Consider the following 6,415-nt stretch of genomic DNA (forward strand, 5'->3'; position numbering starts at 1 on the left):
ATGTGATTGCAATTTTAATCTTTATTAAAGAAATAGCAAAAGAGAACACTATGGTTTGTTTTATTTTTCTTTGACAACATTGTGGGATCCGTCCATCTGGGCCTATATGGGGGGATATTCAAAGTGGGTCGGCTGTGGGTGTGGATTGAATTGGGCTGAAGATCCATGCTGCCTAGGAGAGTTTTATGATTACCAGGGTCCTTAACCGCTTGCCGACCGTATAACGTAGCTATAGGGTGGCAAGTAGAGCTGCACGATTCTGGCCAAAATGAGAATCACAATTTTTTTGCTTAGACTAAAGATCATGATTCTCTCACGATTCTCACGGCGTAACATCATCCTTCATATTATACAAAAAAATGGGGCTAACTTTACTGTTTATTTTTTTTTTAATTCATTAAAGTGTATCATTTCCCAAAAAAATTGCAATTGAAAGACCGCAAATACAGTGTGACATAAAATATTGCAACAACCACCATTTTATTCTCTAGGGTCTCTGCTAACAAAAATATATATAATGTATGAGGTTTCTAAATAGTATTCTAGCAAAAAATAATGATTTTACCTTGAAACCAACAAGTGTCAGAAAAAGGTTTAGTCTTTAAATGGTTAAACTGCCCTAATTTACAGACCAAAGTTCATTCCTTTGATCTAAAGAACAAAACATTACAATGTTTAGACCCCTTTCACACTCAGACCGCTCGAGCGTTAGCAGTAAAGCGCCGCTAGTTTTACCGGCGCTGTGCAGGCAGGAGTGGGTGTTAAAGTAGGGGTTAACAAGGGGTTAAAAGCGGTGTTAAAAGTGGCAGGGGCGGTGCAGGAGCGGTGTATACACCACTCCTGCACCGCCCCAAAAACGCTGCTTGCAGGCCTTTTTTTTCTGTCCTGCAAGCGCACCGCCCCAGTAGCACTCAGGCTTTCACACTGGGGAGGCTTAAGAGGTGCTTTACAGATGCTATTTTTAGCGCTAAAATGCCTGAAAAGCGTCTTCAGCGTGAAAGCGGTCCGATAGTTAGCTCCGCAGCTGAGGAATGTTGTGAAACTTGGCAGACTGTCTGTTTTTTTTTTTTTGTTTGTTTTTTTTACAGCTTTCGGCTTGAGCAGAGAACTCTCTGCATAGAATTGGGAAAATGCTTTGTTAAGATCGCAAGGGGGGAAAAAAATCATGAACTCGATTCTTAACGATTAATCGTGCAGCTCGTGGCACTTCCAGATCCAAACCAATCAATATATGCTTAATGTGATTTTTTTTTTACTAAAAACATGTAGCAGAATACATATTGGCCTAAAATTATCAATAAATTAAATTTTTTACATTTTTTGTTTGGATATGTTTTATAGCAGAAAGTAAAAAAATTGTTTTTTTTTTTTTTTTTTTAATTGTCGGTCTTCAGTTAACCACTTAAGGACCGTAAGGATTTGCCCCCTTAATAATCAGGCCATGTTTTGCGATACGGCACTGTGTCGCTTTAACTGACAATTGCGCGGTTGTGCAACGCTGTACAAAAACAAAATCAACGTTCTTTTTTTTCCCACAAATAGAGCTTTCTTTTGGTGGTATTTGACCACTTCTGCAGTTTTTATTTTTTGCGCTATAAACAAAAAAGGAGCGACAATTTTCGGAAAAAAAAACGTTTTGCTATAATAAATGTCCAAACAAAATGAAAAAAAGCGATCAGTGCTATAAAAATGCACTGATAAATGTAAATGTCACTGGCAGGGAAGGGGTTAACACTAGGTGGCTATGAAGGAGTTAAATGTGTTCCCTCATGTGTGTTTCTAACTGTGGGGGATGGGACTGACTGGAGGAGGAGACAGATCACTGTTCCTAATTACTAGGAACAGCAGATCTGTCTCTCCTTTCCTGTCAGAATGGGGATTTTTGTGTTTACATACACAAATCCCCGTTCTGGCTCTCATGCCCGTGATCGCGGGTTGCCGGGTTCCCCGCTGTGCTGCGGGCGCGCATGTGCCTGCTATAGCTCTTAAAGGAGCCGACCTCCAGGTACGGCGATTGGCAGGAATGAGTAGACCTGCCGCCGTATAATGACGGTTGCTGGTCGGCAAGTGGTTAAAGTAATGCAGTTCCGTATCGCAAAAAATTGCCTGGTCATGCGGGGGTCTAGGGGGGTAAATCTTCCAGGGGGTCAAGTGGTTAATGTGATATTATGCATTATTGACCTTTGTGATGAGGGTCAATTATTGAGGTGTGGGGTGACTTATCAGAATCTGCAAGGCCCCAGTAACCACCCCCCCATGTGAATGATTAGGGGTACCTACTCATTCACCAAAAAAGTGTAAAAAGTAGCTAAAAACACAGTGACAGTTTTTCACAAGTCCTTTATTAAAAAACAAAAAAATAAAACGTCCCTCAAAGTAGATCCATCATCAATAACAATGCCCACTGCCACAGCCGACCCGAAAAAATAAAAACCTCCAGTCCCTATGAAGGCTTCCTCTGTCTGCCAGCTCTGCATTTGGCAGTTCTTAAATAGCTAAGGGGCGGGGCCACCCAATGACATTACCGGGTGACCACAACTCTTGTGACATCATTGACTTGGGCATGCTGGGTCAATGACATTATGAGGGGCGTGGTCATCCTGTGACATCATTGGGTGCCCTGACCCCTTAGTTATTTAATCACCTGCTGACAGCCCTATAGCACTTTTACTGCTACAAGGCGGAAGCTGTGGGCAGAATCACATGTATATATACACGTGATTCTGCGTTACTGCCTGCAGGGGGCCCGCGCGTGCTGCTGGGCCACTTCTGCTGTGATAATTCATGAAAACAAGGCATATCTCAGTTCTGACAGGGGGGAGGGACCAATCCTGTGTCTCTGCAAAGCAGGGACTATAATCAATATCACACATTACATAATAAAAATTCCATAAATATATCCCATAGTTTGTAGACACTATAACGTTTGCATAAACCAATCAATATATGCTTATTGGGATTTTTTTTACCAAACATATGTAGCAGAACACATCTTGGCCTAAATTTATGAAGAAATTTGAATTTTTTTTGGATATGTTTTATAGCAGAAAGTAAAAAAAAATACTGTTTTATTTTTTTCAAAATTGTCATTTTTTTTGTTTATAGCGCACCCCCACAACCACTGGGCCAGGGTTGTGAGGAGGAGGCACTTGTCCCCATCAACATGGGACAAGGTGCTTGGGGGGGGCAGAGCCCCTTCTGCCCTGAAGCACCACCCCATGTGGCCTGGTATGGTTCAGGAGGGTGCTCATTTGTCGCAGCGTGGAGCCCCCCAAAATCCATACCAGATCCTTTTCCAACCATGCAGCCTGGCAGGCCAGGAAAGGGGTGGGAGGAGCAAGCGCCTCCCCCTCCTGAACTATAACAGGCCACATGCCCTCAACTAACGAGCAGGATATCAGCAACAGCTGAGTAACTGGGGAGATAGGAACTGGCAATTAGCCGACAGCTGAGCGGCCAGCTTAGAGAAGCAAGGGCTGAACTGATCCATGCGGTGATCCAGTTCATCCAATCTGGAAAAAATATTACCAACAAGTGGATTGACTGTATCTTCTGAATTCATGGCCTTCGCCTACTGTCAGAAACCACAAAATCAAACCGAGACAGAACTACAGTTAAAATCACACTTGTTTAATAATAAAAGTAAATAGAACAAATGTAGTCAAAACATAGCCAGAGTTCAGGAACGTCAGTCAGACAAGCCAAACATCAGGAAGCCGGAGATAAGCGTAGTAAAACAGCAAGCAGGATCTGGAGCCAAAAGACATGTCAGCCAAGCAAGTCTTTTAACAGGAATGCAGGAGAGTCTCTCTGATGTTGACTAAGGCGAAGGCAGAGCTCCTCTGGACTGGACTGCTTAAGTAGGCAGGACTGACGAGCAGAGTATCAGGAACAGCTGAGTAACTGGGGAGAGATAGGAGCTGGCAATTAGCCGACAGCTGAGTGACCAGCTCAGAGTAGGAAGGGCTGAGCCCAGCCCTGACAGGGGTACATTGTAAAAGAAATAAATGTCCCCCGAAGGAGATCCAACGTCAATCACGATGCCCGCCACTACCTCCGACCCGAAAAAAAAAGTTCTTTACCCGACGAAGGCTCTAGCCGTCTGCCAGCTCCGCCATCTGACAGATCGTAAATAGCTACAGGGTGGGGCCACCCAGCGACATCACTGGTATCCCCACCCCCTTGTGACATCATCACCCCAGCACGCTCCAGTTGATGACATCACAAGGGGCAGGATCACCCAATTACATCATTCTTCATTTTTTAACCATTTAAGGACTAGCCTCGTTTTGGATGTTTACATGTTTAAAACAGGTTTTTTTGCTAGAATATAACTTAGAACCCCCAAACATTATATATTGTTTTTTTTCTAACACCCTAGAGAATAAAATGGCGGTCATTGCAATACTTTTTTGGCACCGTATTTGCGCAGCGGTCTTCTAAGCGCACTTTTTTTTGGAAAAAATTCAATTTTTTTTTATATTGTGAAATATAATGTTACGCCAGGTAAATTGATACCCAACATGTTATGCTTCAAATTTGCACCTGCTCGTGGAATGGCGTCAAACTTTTACCCTTAAAAATCTCCATAGGCGACGTTTAAAAAATTCTGCAGGTTGCATGTGTTGCATTACAGAGGAGGTCTAGGGCTAGAATTATTACGCTCGCTCTACTGGTCGCGGCGATTCCTCACATGTGTGGTTTGACCACCGTTTTCATATGCGGGCGCTGCTCATGTATGCGTTCGCTTCTGCGCGCGAGCTCGTCGGGACAGGGTACTTTAAAACATTTTTTTTTCTTATTTATTTTACTTTATTTTAATTATTTTTTCACTGTTTTTAAAAAAAAAAATTGGATCACTTTTATTCCTATTACAAGGAATGTAAACATCCCTTGTAATAGAAAAAAGTATGACAGGTCCTCTTAAATATGAGATCTGGGGTCAAAAAGTGCTCAGATCTCATATTTACACTAAAATGCAAAAAAAAAAAAAAAAAAAAAAAAAAAGTTTAAAAAAAAAATGACAAAAAAAATATGCCTTTAAGACATATGGGCAGAGTTGACGTTATGACGTCGCTTCCGCCATCCTATGGTATGGGCACCATCTTAGCCTCACTCGTCTCCATACCGAGGAACTGACAGGTCCCGATCTACTCTGCCGCTACCGACGGCTCCGGTAAGTGGCGGAGGGCGCGGGAGAGCGGCGGGTGGCACCTCTCCTGCCGCCGATAACGGTGATCTCGCGGCAAATCCGCTGCGGAGACCACTATTATTGGAAACTTGACCGGCTCCTGTAAAGCTGTATACCTCGGTTGTGGCAGCAGCTGCTGCCGTTACCGAGATATCCCTCTTCAAAGTGCCGACGTATATGTACAGGAGCCGGTCGGTAAGTGGTTAAGAACTGTCAGGCGGCTCAGCTGGCAGGAGCCTTTGCTGAGTGCAGAACTGTTTTTTTTTTTTTCGGATCCGCGGTAGCGGCAGGTATCATGACTACTTCAGGGGACATTTTGTTTTTTAATAAAGGACTTGTCAAAAACGGTCTGTGTTTTTATTTACTTTTTACACTTCTTTGGTGAATGAGTAGGGGTACTATGTACCTCTACTCATTCACATAGGGAGGCCCAGATCTGGTATGGATTTTGGGGGGTTCCCCTTAAAATCCATTCCAGACCAGAAGAGCCTACTCTGGATTGGGGGGGGGGGGATTCCACGCTGTTTTTTTTTTTGCATTATGAGCTGAGCTGATGAGTCATCGACTGTTAAAGGACACAGCAGTCGGCTTCCCGGCCCACTCTTTAACCAGTTGCCGACCGCCTAACGCAGATATACTGCGGCAGAATGACACGGGCAGGCAAAATCATGTACCTGGTACGTGATTGCCTTCCCGCGGGGCGGGGGGTCCGATCGGACCCCCCCCGGTGCCTGAGGCGGTCGGCTTCTGACTGGGAGCATTCAGAGATGAGGAGGAGGCCATCCATTTGTGGCCCCCCCCTCGCGATCACTCCCAGCCAATGAGATCATTCCCCTGCCTCTGTATAGTACACAGAGGCAGAGGAAATGATGTCATCTCTCCTCGGCTCGGTATTTTCCGTTCCAGCGCCGAGGAGAGAAGACATCCGAGTGAGTGCACAACACACACAGTAGAACATGGCAGGCATACTTTACACCCCCCGATCACCCCCTAATCACCCCTCCCCCCGTCACACTGACACCAAGCAGTTTTTTTTTTTTTCTGATTACTGCATGGTGTCAGTTTGTGACAGTTAGTGTGGTAGGGCAGTTAGTGTTAGCCCCCTTTAGGTCTAGAATACCCCCCTAACAAAGTTTTAACCCCTTGATCACCCCCCCGTCACCAGTGTCACTAAGCGATCATTTTCCTGATCGGTGTATTAGTGTCACTGGTGACGCTAGTTAG

This window comes from Aquarana catesbeiana, linkage group LG02, assembly GCF_042186555.1.
Source record: "Aquarana catesbeiana isolate 2022-GZ linkage group LG02, ASM4218655v1, whole genome shotgun sequence".
Taxonomy (NCBI): Eukaryota; Metazoa; Chordata; class Amphibia; order Anura; family Ranidae; genus Aquarana; species Aquarana catesbeiana.